General features: G+C 35.2%; 1 non-coding gene across 1 annotated transcript; it reads left to right on the top strand.

Annotated features, from left to right (window-relative positions):
• Positions 1 to 13,455: 13,455 nt before the first annotated feature.
• Positions 13,456 to 13,562, top strand: LOC121212926 (small nucleolar RNA R71). The gene has a single exon (XR_005908298.1). It is a non-coding gene; the product is annotated as a small nucleolar RNA R71 (small nucleolar RNA).
• The last annotated feature ends 5,157 nt before the right edge of the window (positions 13,563 to 18,719 follow it).

Genomic DNA, 18,719 nt, shown 5'->3' with positions numbered 1-18,719 from the left:
CACGTCTTACTCTGTTCCGACATCGGATTCGAGTAAGGGGTGTTACATGCTTCAACTGCCTTAACGTATAAGCGACTTCTTTACTATCTTGGATCGACACACAACCAAAGTCGCTATAGGATGCATCACTGTACACCACATATTTTTCCCTATTTTGGGCTCAATTAAAACAAGAGCTTAGGTTAAAACTACCTTAAGTTCTTCCAAGTTAGATTGTTGCTCCTCTATCCACTTAAAAGGAATATCCTTTCTTAATAGTTTACTTAGGGTGCGACTATCAAAGAAAACCCTTCAACAAATCTGTGGTAATACCCAGTCAAACCTAAAAAATTATGAATTTTAGAAACATTTTTAGGTTGTTTCCATTCAATGATAGCTTCAATCTTCTTGGGATCTACTCAAATACTCTCTACGGATACCACATGACCCATAAACATAACCTACTTAAGCCAGAATTCACATTTACTTAGCTTAGCATCCTTCTTTTCATGGAGGATTTGTATAACCTTCCTAAAGTGCTCATCATGTTCAAGTTCCATTTTGGAATAAACTAGGATGTCATTTATGGATACAACAACGAATTGATTAAGGAATGGTTGAAACACTAAGTTCATAAAATCCATGAAAGCAACAAGAACATTAGCTAAACCGAATGGCATTACAAGGAACTCATTGTGGTCATAATAGGTTCCAAAAGCAGTTTTGGGTACATATGTCTCTTTCACCTTAAGTTGATAATACCTCGATCTTACATCTATTTTCGAAAACACAGTTGCACCTCTAAATTGGTTGAATAGATAATCTGTCCGAGGAAAAGGATATTTATTTTTGACAGTTAGCTTGTTTAGTTGTCGGTAATCTATACACAAATATAAGAAACAATATTTATTTTTCACGAACAAGACCGAAGCTCCCCATGGAGACATGCTGCGTATAATAAACCTGCGATCCAAAAGCTCCTGAATTTGTATTTTCAATTCTTGCAACTCATTTGGTGCCAGGGAGTAGGGTGGAATGGACACTAAAGCACTTCTTGGCAACAATTCAATGTCGAATTCTACCTTACAATCTGAGGGTAATCCTAGTAACTCCTTGGGAAACACATCTTGGATTTTCCTAATGGTTCAAATTCTCTCTAAGGTGGTACTATCAACATTCTCATCCATAGCAAAATCTAGATATGTTTCACACCCTCTGTGAACTAACTTTTCGATGGTCATAGTAGAAATTACATTAGACAATTAGTCCCTATGCTCCCCAACCATAACAATCTCTCTACCTTTGATTGTTTTCAAAGTTACCCTTTTAGAGGCACAATCTAGGCTAACTTGATGTTTACCTAACCAGTCCATACCTATAGTTAAATCGAACTCCCCTAAAGGTAACTCCATAATGTCTACGAGAAAAACTACCCCTTGAAGCTCTAATGGACATCTCCTATAGACTTTGTTCACAACAACGGGTTGTCCTAAGGGGCTTACTACAGTTACATTAGTAGTGGTTTCTTCTACCCTAGCACCCAATTTTTTAGACATATTACAAGATACCTAAGAGTGAGTGGTTTCTACATCAATCAAGGCAAAATACGGGATGAAAATAACGATAAAGATACCTTCTATGACATCTAACACATCCCTTTCCTCACGACCCTTAACAACTGGAACAACGGAAATGTACAAGTGTACACAATGGCAACAAGTAATAAAGTGACAAGTAAATGTCGAGTTATCGTACCCACAGGGACTGTGAAAAGGATTATTTATGAATGAAATTTAAAACACTTTGGTGATGAAAAATATTTTGTTTAAAGAGGGTGATTAAAAACTTAAGAAAATTAAAATAAATAAAAATGAAGTAAAAGAAAGTTCTAGTGCACGATTTCAAAATAAGATTTAATCAAAATGATATATTTGTTTTGGATTAATTACAATTCTCATCTTAGAATTATTGAACTTATGTTTATATTGTTACGAATAAAATCACAGCAACCCGGTAATTTGCTAACTTATGAACATATTTATATACCAAAATGAATTCATCTCTTGACATATCCCTATGTCAATTCAACTGACTAAATAGATTCTAGTAAGTAAACATGTTATTGCACATATATACTCATTAAACTGAACTAATCTCTTGCATATCCCTATGTCAATTTGAACGATTAATTAAATCTAACAAGCATATAAAAGACTATGTGAGGTAACAAGGTATCCCTACCTTGAAACAGTTTAATCACAATAATCTTGCAAGTTATGCAAGGCAATAATATTGCCAGATACATTGCTAATTTAACCTTTAGCTACGTTAGAAGAATAAACATGCACTGATCAAGTACTGTGTCAATTAATTACAATTTCAATCCGTTTAAATAATTAATTCATTAGTTACCTCACAGTCGTAATGCAAGAATAACTTAGGCATCATTTTACTTAATCAAGCATTTTACCGAGGCCTATAACAACATAAACACAATTTTAACAAATTAAAAAGACGAAATGCAATCAACCCAACACGAATTAAATTCAAGCTAAGCTGATTAAATTAACTATTCCAACAACATGAATACTCATAGATATGTTCATCATAACAACAACAAAAATTAAAGAGATAGGGAACAAGAATCAAATCTGGTGGTTTTATGAGGCTTGACTTGGTTTCTCCGTTCTTCCTTCTTGTTGTCCTCGCTGATCAAGGCTTCGATGAACACTCAATTGCTGCTCCAAAATGGTTGAAGAACACTCCTTTTCCAAGGGAATAAATCGGCACAAGAGCAAGGGATTTGAAATGGAAAAATGAGAGAAAAAGAATGATAGAGGAGAGAAGTGTTGTGAAATGAATAAGAAATGAATGAGATGCTTTGAATGATCAGCAAAGGGGGGCTTTTATAGCTGAGTGTGGCAGCTGAAATTTGCTAAAAATAGCAGCCAAAGAGCCACCCCTTGGGCGGCCACCTATGTGGCAAAGTTGATGCTTTCAACTTTGCTAAAAATGGCATGGGGCAAATCCAAAAATCCACCAATTGTGGAAGGGTTTGAATGCAACTTTGACAAGACTTCAAGGGCTTCTTTGAAAGCTTAATTAATCAGATAATAAGCTGATTTGGGTCAGGATATGGCCGGTTTTGTGCTTGAAGTAGTGCCTGCCGAGCCATTTTTCGCCCTTTGCGCAATTCTGTCGAAAATAACCAAAATTACTCAAAATTAATTATAAAATTAACTAAAATTCATCATGTTCATATTTTAAGTATAATTTAATTATTTTATAAAAATTAATTATTTTTTGACAAGAATTTAATCGAAACAGTATGATTTTAAGCTAAAAGGGGTATGTAAAAATGCGTAAATTTTCGTGTTTCCACACCCCCAAACTTGATTCATTGCTCGTCTTGAGTAACGCACAAATTTTGAAAAGAATTTCTCAGAAACACCTTTGAAAAACTCCTTCAAAACAATATTTTTCCCAAAATTATGAATTTAATATACTTATACTCAAAGACAAGAAATATGATAGTTATGCTACTTAAGTATACATATTGTTCAAATTAATCTCAACAACTATTATGTTAGCATAAATTTGACTAAATGCTTCCTAATAAAGTCATGTTAAACCTTACAAATGTGATTTTATACCCTTTATTCAAGATTAGGTTGCAATCATCAAGTTTAACTTATGTCTTCATATGTTGTGCGTAGCAATTTCTCTCCACTAATGTATGTAGCATTGAAACTTTTGAATCAATAGGTCTTTAACAAGGTTGTAACATGGCTAGGCTTAAGGGTAGGTAAAAGATAGATAACTTTAGGCTTTTAAACCCTAGACTTAGCTTGTATCGAACCTTCGAAATAATCACCTTCAATACACCAACTTTCTTTGCTTTCATATGCTCTTTTGTATATTCTCTTTTAGGTACATATGCTTTTTTTTTCAATCTACACGAGCATTTTCCTGAATGTACCACAATTTTAAGAGCATTTTATACTTCTTTTCAACTACCCCAAACTTATTTTTAATGAATACTTGGAATAGTACCGAGTCTAGTGTTTGGGACAATTTTGAGATAGTTAAGAGAGAAGTGATGGCTAAATTTGCAAGGTTCAAATAAAATTATGCCATAATAGTTGTTGAGATTAATTTGAACAATATGTATACTTAAGTAGCATAACTATCAAATTTCTTGTCTTTGAGTATAAGTATCAAAGTTGGGTTTCAAAGGATAAAAATTTCATTATGGTTGGCTTGAAAGGCTCAAACGGTCCAAACAAAAGTTGCCTAAATCATTTCCAACATTCCAAGCTTCCTAGGATTTCGCCTCAAGAAACTACTAAGTCAATTCTAAAGACTTAAACTTTCATGCATGCCTAACTTTCGTAAGGAACTAAAATTTTATGGTGTCATTTGCATGCTTTATTAAAAATACATTTATATCATTATTAAGCTAACATAACAATTCATTGAAATAATAGAACTTTATTCATACTAAAGTTTAACATACTTAACAAAAGTTCAAATTATTGAACAAAATATATCCTAATCATAATTAACAGAAAAATTTATTCTGAGTGGAAATAATTCAAATTTTTGGTCCCCCCAACTTAAAATGAACAATGTTCTCATTGTTTAAAGTGAATAGATGCTATACACCAGGTAGAATTCCAAAAAAGAGGAGGTGAGTCAATTTGACTGCTTAAGTACCAAGCTCTTTTCTAAATCCAATCCTAGACATGTATATACCCATTGCCACACTTTATACTTCGTGACTTTCTCAAATTTTATTAGTGATTTTCCTCTCTTAATTTAAAATCAAAAAATTCCTAATTAACTTAATCCTAAAATGACCTAAGAACAGAAATAAAATAAAGTCAAGATTCCCCTTTTACTTATTTGCAGGCCCTTCTGAATTTGACTCATCTTTTGCTTCATCACTATCGCCTTTACATGAATTGCATCGTTCCTTATTCGATAATGGACTTCATGGTTCAAATATAAAATCTGGAAATTCAGGCACAAAAATAAATAAGTCATTGTAAATTTTCTTAAGAGAACTTCTCATCGAGTCATTCCTTATTTTTGAGTATCTCTAGTAAGCTTGTTGCTGCCATTGCATATGCTGCATTACGTCCATCAACTTTGACAGTTCATCTCAAAGATTTGGGCTAGGCGGTTATGCTCTAAATATTGAAGTTTCATCATCGGGCTCAATTTCTAGTTCTATTGGTTCCACCTTATCAGGGACTTCAGCCAATTGTATTGACTCAATCTTTGTGGGATCTTCTTCCTCTTCATTGGGATCCTCACTTTCTTCAACTCGCTGCTGTAGAACAAAATCTCCAGCTACTCGGTAGTGGTCCCAATCTGTGATTGTGCCTTAGCTATACCCTGTCTTATTTACGTTTACAAGAATCTCATCTTTTAAGCACAAAGTTGTTATCGTAAAAGGGAAGTAAGTGGGGCTAGAACGTCTACTGGCACAATTCCTCATCTCTCGTAAGATGATTTTTCCCACATTAATGGTCTTTCCAGTTAAAATCAAATATAATAAGACCATTCGCTCTAACGAGATTGTAGTCCCATGTGAACTATGCATAAGGTTGAAACGGATGAAATAGAACCATACCTTTGTAAGTGGTGTCAAAGATTCTCTTCGACAAGTGTGGATTCCTTGCTTTGACACAGCCCACTTATAACCTAGAACTGTAAATTCCTCAAGAATTTCTTGCAAATTTTCAGGCTCAATGTTGCTCATCAAAGAAAAATATTCATCGTTTTCAAAATCAGGTAATTCAGAGAACTCATTAATAGCAGTTGAACTTATTGGTACCTTGATTCTTCGGGCTAGAACTTCTGTTAAATCACTTGAGGTTAAATTCGCATAGAATTCATGAACTATTTCCTCATCCACCCTAGGCCTCTTTTTACAAAACAATTCCCAATTAAGGGTTTTAGCAACTTGACGAATACATGCCATAAAGTCTTTGTAGTTGCTCTCTTTCAAAGTGAAGCCTTTCTCTAGATGCATCTATTGATTTTTGAATATACTCTCATATCTTGCTTTAGCTTCTTCACAATGGAATTTGTTTTGTGTTTCATCAATTTGGGCACAAGCATGAGTTCTCTTGCGAGGCATGATTAACCTAAACAAAAGATAGGAAAATTTAGTTTCTCAAAAATTTAATTCACAAATTTTATTAATAATTCAGTAAACTAAAAAATTAAATAATTGAATAAAATTAAAATTTACGAGAAAACAAATTGTCTTACCACCTTTTTTATAAAACTCAGAACTCTTTAAAATAATTAATAAACAAAATAGGTCAATTTAAGGTGCGTTAGAAGATTTTGGCTAAGGGGCTTGGCTTAGGTGTGTGCCGTACAAGTGCCGGATAGCAAGCAGACTCGTCGAGTAGGAGCAAGAAGCGGCACAGCTTGGTGTAATGAGCTACATGGGCAGCAGGCCGCAAAGTTGAGTGGGCAACAGCTTAGACGCGCGCACACTGGAGCTGGAACAGATGCAGCGCCAAGGTCCAGGCATGGTGAGTGCTGGAGCTGGACGTGCGTAGGTGTTGGAGCAGGACGAGGCGTGCAATGTAGCACGCGATTGGGGTAGGTGTGCTCGGCGTGTGCGATGGAGCTGGGTTGTTGGGTGCTTACTGGCTGAATAGCTGCTGGGTGCTTGCGACACTTTAAGGGTTTTGGTGTTTGGGATTTTTAGTGATGAATGAATGGAAAAGGTAGTATTTATAATGAAAGGAATAGGACTTAAAGTAGAATTCTTAGAGAAATTTAATAATTAAAAACTCTAAGTTCTAATTTTAATCCAAGTTAACAATAATTAATAATTAAATATATGCATATTAAATTATTAATGCTATTAATTTATTTAAACAAAAATGAGATATGATTAAAACTAATCCTAATTCTATGCTAAATTGATAAAAATTAGTATATAAATTATAATAGATATAATTATATATTAAGATTATCATTCTTATTATTATTATTAAAAACTTATCAAATATGATGAAATTAACACTAATCCTAACTCTATTTAAAGCTGATAATAATTCATATATATTATAATGGATATAATTATATAATAATTATCATATTTTTTTGAATTAAAAACATTTATTCTAGAAGCCTTTTGAAAATATTTACAAAAAAGAGGTATCTATTTTTTATTATTTACGAAAAGAGCAACCAAAAATTGAAAATAATTCAATTAAGTCCCTAGACTTAATGAAAATTTGAAATTGAGTTGCAATTTAAAACTTAGGTCAACATTGACCTCTTTATTTGAAAAACCTAAAATTTGTTTTTCTATTTAGGGAATAATTTCTCGGAAAATTATGTTAAAATCAATTCGCAGGAAAAATTGGAGGGGTCATAAGCGGTCCCACTTAAGTTCCAATCTCTTAGACAGAATTGATTTAAACATACTAATCTCGAAAATATACCCTAAATCATTTATTAAAAAGGAAAATAAGAAAATTTAAACATCTGATAGAATGAACAAAATTTGATTCCGTTCAGTCTTATCTCCCCAATAATGTTTCAGACGCTGAGCATTAACTTGAAAATTACCTCCCTTACCTTGTAGTTCAACAACTTCGTATGGATAGACGCGATGAATCGTAAATGGACCGGATCAACGTGATTTTAGTTTACCTAGAAAAAACTTTAATCTGGAATTAAATAACAAGACTTGCTGACCTACTTCAAACTCTTGAACTCGAATGTGCTTTTCATGCCATTTATTAAGTCTCTCCTTGAGTAGTTTGGCATTTTCGTACGAGAACGTTTAAAATTCATCTAGCTCATTGAGTTGAAGCATCCGTTTCTCTTTAGCAAGCTTAAGATCCAAGTTGAGTTGTCGAATGGGCCCAGTAAGCTTTGTGTTCTAACTCCAAGGGCAGATGACAAGCTTTTGGACCTAAAGGTGTCTTGTATGCTATCCTATAAGCCCATAAAGCATCATCCAGTCTTTTGGACCAATCTCATCGGTTCGAGCAAACTACCTTCTCAAGTATGTCTTTGATCTCCTTATTTGCCAGTTCAGCTTGCCCATTCGTCTGTGGATGGTAAGCTGTAGTGATAAACCGTAAATTATACATATTTTTATCCCATGCTTAAGCCCATTTATGAATGGTTTCCCCTTAAATTTGGTGAATTCGATGCTCCTAATCCTTTAATTTCATGTTTTATACTTAGCAGAGCATAAAAGAGTAAAAAGAGCGAGAAACGGGCCGAAAATGGAGAAAATGGGCCCACATGGGAAATCAACACAGCTTTGACTTCCTCACACGGGCGTGTCACACGGCTGTGTCCATTTGGCAGAATTGAAGCATGACTTACATGGGTAGACTACACTCCCGTGGCTATTCAACAGCCTCAACCACGAGCTGGAGTAATCACACACGGGCGTGTCCCTACTGAGCCCAAGTTTAGTCCAATTCGGAAAAGGCCAATTTTGAGGGCTCTTAGGCATTCCGAAGCCTATTTAAACACCTAAAGAGGCACTTAGAAGGGGGACGTTGAGTAGGAAGCAAGGAATCACTCAAGGAAAGTCAACTGATCCATCTCAGAAGCTGGATTCATCATTAAGACTGAAGATCTCCCCTCAAGTTCCTTCGGGAGTTTTGGGTTTCTTATGTTTTGTTATCTTTATGCTTTTGAGATGTTTTCTTTCATAAGTATGAACTAAACCCCCTAAATACCTAAGGGGAATGAAACCTAAGATGGATCTTGTTATTATTATTTGAATTGTATGATAAATATTTGACTTATTCTTAATTATGTGTTCTTAATTCTTGTTTTGATATTCCAGGATATTGATTCAAGTTAAGCTCTTATTCAGAGGAGGAATAGACCCTGTCTAAGAGTAAATTTGTCATAATTAAGCGGAGTTGATTGCGCGCCTAGAGATAGGGTGACAAGATTTTGCCGGATTAGGGTGAAACCTAAAAGGGAATCCATAGATCGAGTTAATGCAATTCTAGGGTGTTAATTAGAAAGAGATTTCAATTATTCAACCTAGGTTTAGACGTTATTAGTCTCGAGAGAGATAATAATATAACTTAGGGATTTCTACGGATCGAGTCAAATGAAGAAATCATCTGATTCAAAGTCAAATAACAAGTGAAGTCTAGGTGGATTTTTCTTTAGGTATTGTCTTAATCAATCGAATTTTCCTAAAAGTATTTTCCCAAGTTTTCTTTTTGTGCATACTTAGTTAGTAATTAGTTTAGATAACCAAACCTCTTAATTTTTAGGCTAGATAATAAAAATGAAGTAAATACTAGTACTTGTAGTTCCTTTGGGTTCGACAATCCGGTCTTGCTAAACTATACTATTGTTTGATAGGTACACTTGCCTTAATCGTGATAATAAGTTAGTCTCAAGAATGACTCATTTATAAATCTTTAAAACCTGTTACGAATATCACGCAATCATGTAAAGACCTTGTGTTTCACTCCATGTTTATCTAACAAACATTTCAACCACTTGCTCACAAAATGGGACCCTTCATCGCTAATAATAGCTCTTGGGGTTCCAAACCTTGTGAATACGTGTTTCTGCAAAAACTTTGTTACAACCCTAGCATCGTTTGTTGGATAAGCTTGAACCTCAACCTATTTAGACACGTAGTCTACAGCTACCAAGATGTACTTGTGACCAAAAGACGGAGGGAAAGGACTGAGGAAGTCAATGCCCCACACATCGAATAATTCTACCTCAATGATGTTTGTTTAAGGCATCTCATTTCTACTGGTGACATTTCCGACCCTTTGACATCGATCACAACTTTTTACATAAGTGTATGCGTCCTTGAATAGTGATGGCCAAAAGAATCTGGCTTGCAATACTTTGGCCATAGTACGAGTACCTCCGAAGTGTCCCCTACTTGGAGCTGAGTGACAATGGTATAGAATCTGTTGTACTGTATCTTCTGCCACACATCTCCTGATCATTTGATCAACACACTTCTTGAACAGGTATGGTTTTTCCCAGAAATAGTACTTTACATCGTGAAGAAACTTTTTCCATTGATGATACGTCTTATCAATTAGAATCAAACCACAAGCTAAATAGTTCGTAATATCAGCAAACCAAGGGGTATTATGGACATGATTTACCTTTAGTATGTGTTCATCCGGAAATGTTTCTTGAATTGGTATAAGAGGAGAGTTCCCTTCTTGCGGCTCCAATCTAGACAAGTGATCTGCTACTTGAGTTTCCACTCCCTTTCAATTTTGAATTTCTAGATCGAACTCTTGAAGTAGAAGTACCTATTGGATCAACCTCAGCTTAGCATCTTTCTTAGAGAGTAAGTACTTAATTGTCGAGTGGTCCATATAGATAGTCACTTTGGTACCTACAAGATAAGATTAAAACTTGTCAAAAGCAAATACAATAGCAAGTAACTCTTTTTCTATTATCGTATAATTCAGTTGGGCTCTTGTCAGAGTTCGACTTGCATAGTAAATGGGATGAAAAACTTTGTTCCTTCGCAGGCCCATAACAGCTCCTATCGTGAAGTCACTCGCGTCACATATCAGTTCGAATGGCAGGTCCCAGTCTGGTGTGACTATTATGGGTGTCGTAACTAATCGACTCTTCAAATATTTGAAAGCCTTTAAGCATTCCTCATCAAACTCGAACATCGAGTCCTTCTCCAATAATTTGAATAAAGGTTTAGCAATTTTGAAGAAGTCCTTGATGAATCTTCGATAGAAACCGGCGTGGCCCAAAAAGCTTCTAACACCTTTTACAGATGTTGGTGGTGGGAGTTTCTCAATAACATCTACCTTTGCTTTATCTACTTCGATTCCATGTCTCATTATCCGATGCCCTAGAATAATCCCTTCTCGTACCATGAAATGGCACTTTTCCTAGTTGAGTACTAGGTTTGTTTCTTCGCATCGCCTTAGTACCTTGGCTAGGAAATCATCATACGTATCTCTAAATACTGAAAAATCATCCATAAAAACTTCCAAATAATTCTCAACCATGTCAGTAAAAATAGACATCATACATCTTTGAAATGTAGCAGGTGCATTACATAGTGTCTAAATGCAAATGTACCATACGGGCAGGTGAATGTTGTCTTGTGTTGATCTTTTGGTGCTACTGTAATCTGGTTATACCCTAAGTATCCATCAAGAATACAGTAGTAGTCTCGCCCCGTGAGTCTATCTAGTATCTAGTCCAAAAATAGCAAAGGAAAGTGATCTTTCATAGTCGCCTTGTTCAGCTTCCGGTAATCGATGCAAATTCTCCATCCTGTAACGGTTCTAGTCGGTATCAACTCGTTATTCTCATTTTCAATGACCGTGATACCTCTTTTCTTTAGCACGCACTGACCGTGATACCGCGATTATCGGCTATGGTCCGTTCGATCGCCCTCTTGAATTGTTTCAACACCAAGATGAGTTTCTCTTCTTGCTTAGTAGTTATTCTTCTGAAACAGTCACAGGTAGAGTAGAACAGCTACCTAAATAAACCTATTTTAGGTGTGAAGGTAGTACCTTGAGTTCTAATTTAAGTGGCTCCTCGATTGACGCTTTTGGTTGGGCATAATCCCTTTCCTCTAACTCCAAAGATTCAAAGCGGGACTGCGGAATAAATCCCCTTTGATTATCTTCTAACAAAGCTAAGCACTCATCTACCTCTTCATCATTCGGAGGACCTGATGTCAAAATTTGTTCCAACGGATCCTCTACATAGTTGAGCTCCTTCTCCACTATTAAATATTCTAAATCGAATACTGTATCAATCATCAATTGTGTCAAGAAATCGCATAAACTTGAAAACGTTAAATGTTACCTGATCATCCTGACTACGCATAGTAAGCTCACCCTTCTGCATATCAATAAGGGTTCTTCCGGTTGCTAAGAATGGTCTTCCTAAGATAATTGGCACTTCTTTGTCTACTTCAAAGTCTAGGATAACAAAATTAGCAGGAAAGATAAATTTATCTACATGTACCAATACGTCCTCAATTTTTCCTTCTAGATGTGCTAAGGATCGATCTGCTAATTGAAGTGTAACCGTAGTAGGTTTAACTTCACCTATCCCCACTTTCTAAATATTGACATAGGCATTAAGTTGATACTCGCACCCAAGTCACATAGTGCCTTACCACAATATGTTGCTCCAATGTTGCAAGGTATGGTAAAATATCCAAGCTCCTTCAATTTTTAGGGGTAGTTTGTCGTGAAGATATGCACTGCATTCCTTCATCAGAGCTACCGTCTCAAATTCTTCGAGTCTTCATTTTTTGGACAGGATATCCTTCATAAATTTGACGTAGTTCGGCATTTGCTCAAGTGCTTCAACCAATAGATTGTTAATATGAAGTTACTTAAGTACGTCTAGGAACTTCTTGAATTGAATCTCCTGCTTCTGATTTTGAAGTCTTTGAGGGTAGGGTGGTGGTGGTATCTTTACTAGAGCTAGTTGATTCGTCTTTTGTGGCAATTCTGCATCTGACGGGGTTGTTAGTTAATCAAAATTAGTTGGTTCTTAAATTACTTTGTCAAGTTTTGCATATTCTGGTTCTTGTGAAACTGGAATTTCAATGCTCGGTTGAACTTCCTCTAATTCTTGAGCATCAACTTGATTCTTTTCAGCTTCAATGGTCTTGGGCTGTACTGTTTTTCCACTCCTTAATGTTAATCTTTGCAATGCTCCTTCCCCAGATTCCTCAGATTTTCTGTATCACTAGGTAAAGCACCTTGTGGTCGGTTCTTGAGTTCAGTTGCAAGCTGGCCTATTTGGTTTTCTAGGTTTTTCAATGTAACTTCTTGGCTTTGGATTAAGGTGTCATTCTTGGCCATGTATGCCTTCAACAGATTTTCTAAGCTATTGGATGGTTCAGCTTGGGTTGGTTTCTGAACTTGTTGGGGAAAGCTTGGTGGCTGGGTCGATCTAGGTTGGGCATAAGTATTACTGGTTCCAGCTCCTTGGTTACTCTAGGAAAAATTTAGGTCATTTCGCCATAATGGGTTATAAAAATTGGATTGCAGCCCTCCCCTTCCTCGGTTTTGGTTCTGGTTACCTATGTAGTACATGGATTCTGGGTTTGATGGACATTCTTCAAACAAATGTCCTTCCCCAAAATAAACACAGGCTATATTTTCAAATTGATTTGGTGGCTGTGCTGCAAAACTGTTGGTTCCATTAGTAGTAAGATTTTTAAGCATTGAGGATATTGATGATACCTAAGATGCGAGTGAAGTAAGAGCGTCTACTTCATGTATTCCAACAACTCGTCTTCTTGATGCTGCTTGGTTGGTTGGCCATTGGTAATTGTTGCTATCAATCCTCTTGGTAATTTTATAAGCCTCATTATAAGACTTAGAAAGGAGAGCACCATTAGCAGAAGCATCCACTACCATCCTCATGTTAGCATTGAGACCATTATAAAATGACTCAAGTTGGATGCAATGTGGGATTCCATGATGAGGGCACTTTCATAATAACTCTTTGTACCTTTCCCATGCCTCATACAAGGACTCATCATCCATTTGTTGGAAGGCAGTGATCTCGTTCCTCAACTTAGCATTCTTGCTAGGCGGGAAATACTTCATAAGGAATCTTTCTGCTAACTCTTGCCATGTGGAAACTGAGTTCGGTGGCAATGAGTTCAACCAGGTTTGAGCTCTGTCCCTCAGTGAATATGGGAACAGCTTCAATCGTAATGCATTATTGGGTACTCTGGCTAACTTGAAAGAATCGCTCACCTCCATAAATAGTTTTAAGTGTAGGTGAGGATCTTCGGTAGGCATTCCACTGAATTGGCCTACTGTTTGAAGCATCTGGAACATGATTGGCTTTAGCTCAAACTATTGTGCCTCAATTTCGGGTCACCTAATACCTGGATTAAGATCATTAAATACTGGCACGGCATACTGTCGTAAAGCTTTATCCCTATCATCAGCCATAAGGATAGGATTTTAAGCAGGGTTTGCTCCATTTCCTTAGATTGGATTTTCAAAGTTCATCTCTTCAGTCCTCCTCTGATTTGCTTGTCTTCTTCATTGTCAAAAAGTTCTTTCTATCTCAAGGTCTACAGGGAGTAGGTCAATAATTCGGTTAATACTCATAAACACCTAAAATAATCACAGAAAAATTAATTAAATTAAAAATTAAACAGGAAAAATAAACCAAAATGTAAAACTAAAAAATTCACAAATAATAACTTTTTAAAACAGTCCCCGGCAACAGCGCCAAAAACTTGGAACGACGAAAATGTGCAAGTGTACACAATCACAACAAGTAATAAAGTGACAAGAAAATGTCGAGTTATCGTACCCATAGGAATTGTGAAGAGGATTATTTATGAATGCAATTTAAAACACTTTGGTGAAGAAAAATATTTTGTTTAAAGAGAGTGATTAAAAACTTAAGAAAATTAAAATAAATAAAAAATGAAGTAAAAGAAAGTTCTAATGCATGATTTCAAAATAAGCTTTACTCAAGATGATATAATTGTGTTGGATTAATTACACTTCTCATCTTAGAATTATTAAACTTATGTTTATATTGTTACGAATAAAATCACGACAACCCGGTAATCTGCTAACTTATGAACATACTTACATAAAAAATTCCATTCATCTCTTGACATATCCCTATGTCAATTCAACCGACTAAACAGATTCCAGTAAGTAAACATGTTATTGCACATACATACTCATTAAACTGAACTAATCTCTTGCATATCCCTATGTCAATTCAAATGATTAATTAAATCTAACAAGCATATAAAAGACCTTGTGAGGTAACAAGGTATCCCTACCTTGAAATAGTTTAATCACAATAATCTTGCAGGTTATGCAAGGCAATAATATTGCCAGATACATTTCTATTTTAACCTTCAGCTACCTTAGAAGAATAAACATGCACTGATCAAGTACTGTGTCAACTAATTACAATTTCAATCCGTTTAAATAATTAATTCATTAGTTACCTCACAGTCGTAACTCAAGAATAACTTAGGTATCATTTTACTTAATCAAGCATTTTACCGAGGCCTATAACAACATAAACACAATTTTAATAATTTAAGAAGACAAAATGCAATCAACCAACACGAACTAAATTCAAACTAAGCTGAATAAATTAACCATTCCAACAACATGAATACTAATAGATATGTTCATCATAACAACAACAAAAATTAAAGAGATAGGGAACAAGAATCAAATCTGGTGGTTTTATGAGGCTTGAGTTGGTTGCTCTGTTCTTCCTTTTTGTTGTCCTCACCGATCAAGGCGTTGATAAACACTCAATTGCTGCTCCAAAATGGTTGAATAACACCCCTTTTCCAAGGGAAGAATCGGCACAAGAGCAAGGGAATTGAAATGGAAAAATGAGAGAAAAAGAATGAGAGAGGAGAGAAGTGTTGTGAAATGAATGAGGAATGAATGAGATGCTTTGAATCATCAGCCAAGGGGGACTTTTATAGCTAAGTGTGGCAGCTAAAATTTGCTTAAAATAGCATGCAAAGAGCCACCCCTTGGCCAGCCACCTATGTGGAGGTAAAAATGAAAATAATCCAAAAATGGCTTGGGGCAAATCCAAAAATCCACCAATTGTGGAGGGGTTTGAATGCAAATTTGACAAGAATTCAAGGGCTTATTTGCAAGCTTAATTAATCAGCAAATAAGATGATTTGGGTCAGCATATGGCCGATTTTGTGCTTTAAGCAGTGTCTACCGAGCCATTTTTCGCTTTTTGCGCAATTCTGTCGAAAATAACCAATATTACTCAAAATTAATTATAAAATTAACTAAAATTCATCATGTTCATATTTTAAGTATAATTTAATTATTTTATAAAAATTAATTTTTTTTGACAAGAATTTAATTGAAACGGTATGATTTTAAGCTAAAAAGGGTATGTAAAAATGCATAAATTTTTGTGTTTCCAACGACATAGACTAGGGTAGATTGTCTAGCCTCAGTTCGATTCACACCGATAGCTACAATATTTACAGCCTGGTTCTGCCCACGACTTCTCGGAGGTAACTGGCCTGCTATCTGATTTTGGGTCTAGTTTTGGGCCAGAGTTTGCATCCACTCATTTCGTCAAGGGCATTCCCTTGCCATATGCTCTATCAACCCGCATTTTAAAAAAATTCCTCATTTCTTTAAACATTCATCTGAGTGATGCTTCCAACAATACTTAGAAGAGTTTGGCTCATCCTTAGTGTCATTCAACACGACCATTTGCTGCGTCTTGTACCTCTTACCACAAACTACCACCGGCAATAAGCTTTCTCTCTAACACAGTGCCTTTTAGTTTCTGCTCCGAAGTACAATCTAAGTCCTCCAAGATCCCTTCTATCGACTCTATCCAATACTCAGCTAAGGTTGGAATCATATAAAAATACCTTTGAACAATTTTGCCCTATTTGACTAGAGTCTCTCTACAATAGATTTGTGGCTCCCCGATCCAATTTGGGCTTTAGCAACCCTTTGCAGGACCCTCAACATGCCTACTGTAAATTGAAAAATATATAGAATTTTTCCTATGCAATTTATCATCTTTTTACTTAAATTCATTGTTAAAACTAAGTAATTGTTTAATAAATTAATGAAATATGTGAAATCATGAAATTAGGACATGGAAATTATTAAAATGTGATTTTATGCTTTATTATATAGTTTTCATGGAAAAATGACTTATTTTATATTTATTTTAACATATTATATTTTTAAGACATAAAATGGGCCATGCATGATTAAATTAAATAATAAAATATAAAATTATATTTAATAATTTATTTTAAAATATTTTAGTAATAATTTAGGTTTTAATTAATTATTTATTTTATTCTTTGGTCCTTTAATTTATTGATTTATTTTGGACAGGTCTGATAACTTTGTTGGATTACAAAAAATTCCCAAATTGAAGACCAAGTCAACCCAATTTTAGCTACAATGGCTATCCACATAAACCACTTTTTGGTTTAATTACACAAGGTCCTTGCAATGTTGAAGAAATTAGAGATTTGCTCGAAGATTTACATTTGACCGAGTTTCAGTCCTGGGTTGTTATGGAATTTAAATTACTTAAAAATTAAGAAAAATTCAACTCAAAATCCATTAATCATGGCTGGGGACTCATTGAAGAAGCTTTAAGAGATAAACCTCTCTATTTTTAGCAAACTACTCTATTCTCTTCACCTATAAATAAGACTTCATTTCACCATTCCTAATCATCCCCTCATCCCTCATCATTCTCTCTTTTCTCTCAATTATCTTTAGTATTTTCCATTCCCACGCCTAGCATCATCTCTTCATAGAGATTTTAGCAATTAAGCCTCTTAGAGAGCCCTTAGTCGGCCACCTTGGAGAGCCATTAGCAAAGGAGCAAAGCGAAGGAGCGAAGGAGCCTCGTCTGTCAGAGTCTTGGGTGACAGCCACTTTGATTTGGGTTTAATCTTTGTTTTCTTTGACTTAATCTGAAAATGTTTGCTATGTGTTCTTTGGTCTTGTTACAACAATGTTAGCCTAATTTTATTTAAGCTAGGATGATTGCTTTGATTAAATAATATTTATTTGATTCATGCTTATAATGTTTGTGCCTCAATTTATCATGGTTTCAATTAAAATCAGGTCTATGCTTCGTTCATACATGATTGAAATGCATCTGAATTAGTTAAGCGATCTTAGCCAGACGACAGCTGGTGGACACATAATTGAAATGTGCATGCTCAATTTAGATCCTAACCCAATTAAATTTCAAGTTGCATAACAACTCTAACCAAGCTTTGTTATCTGCATAATTGTTAGATTTGTGTGATTAAACTGTTTCAAACCTAACACGCCCCTGTTACCTCACACAAATGCTAAGAAACCCTTAGTAAATAAGGATCAGTAAAATGCATATTTATTAAGTATAGGATTCTGAAAGGACCTAATGTGGTTTCCAAACTCATGAAAGATCGAGTTGCCATTGAATGTTTTTCTGAATGTATTTGTTCGTAATCCTTTACTTAGTAAATATGCATTTTACTGATCCTTATTTACTAAGGGTTTCTTAGCATTCGTGTGAGGTAACAGGGATGTATTAGATTTGAAACAATTTAATCACACAAATCTAAAAACTATGCAGATAACAGAGCTTGGTTAGAGTTGTTATACAACCTACAATTTAATCGGGTTAGGATCTAAATTAAGCATGCACATATAAATTATGTGTCCACTAGCCGTATTCTAGTTAGGATCGCTCAGCTAATTCAGTTGCAATTCAATAACATATGAACAAAATACAGACTTGATTTTAATTGAAAACATGATCGATTGAGGCTCAAACATTATAAGCATGAATCAAATAAGTATTATTTAATAAAAACAATCATCCTAGCTTAAATAAAATTAAGCTAACATTGTTGTAAACAAGAACAAAGAACACATAGCAAACATTTTTAGATTAAACTAAAGAAAAGAAAGATTAAACCCAAATCAGAGTGGCTATCATCCAAGCCTTTGACCAACGAGGCTCCTTCGTTCCTTCGCTTTGCTCCTTTGCTGATGGCTCTCTAAGGTGACCGTCCAAGGGCTCTTTAAGAAGATCTAATTGCTAAAATCTCTATGAAGAGATGATGCTAGGTGTGAGCAATGGAAAATGCTAAGAGAATTGAGAGAGAAGAGAAAATGATGATGGATGAGGGATGATGAATGAGGGAATGAAGGGGTCTTATTTTT

Source organism: Gossypium hirsutum, chromosome A13 (assembly GCF_007990345.1).
Source record: "Gossypium hirsutum isolate 1008001.06 chromosome A13, Gossypium_hirsutum_v2.1, whole genome shotgun sequence".
NCBI classification, from domain to species: Eukaryota; Viridiplantae; Streptophyta; class Magnoliopsida; order Malvales; family Malvaceae; genus Gossypium; species Gossypium hirsutum.
Note: the sequence above shows the minus strand (reverse complement) of the source record. Positions and strands in the feature narration are given on the sequence as shown.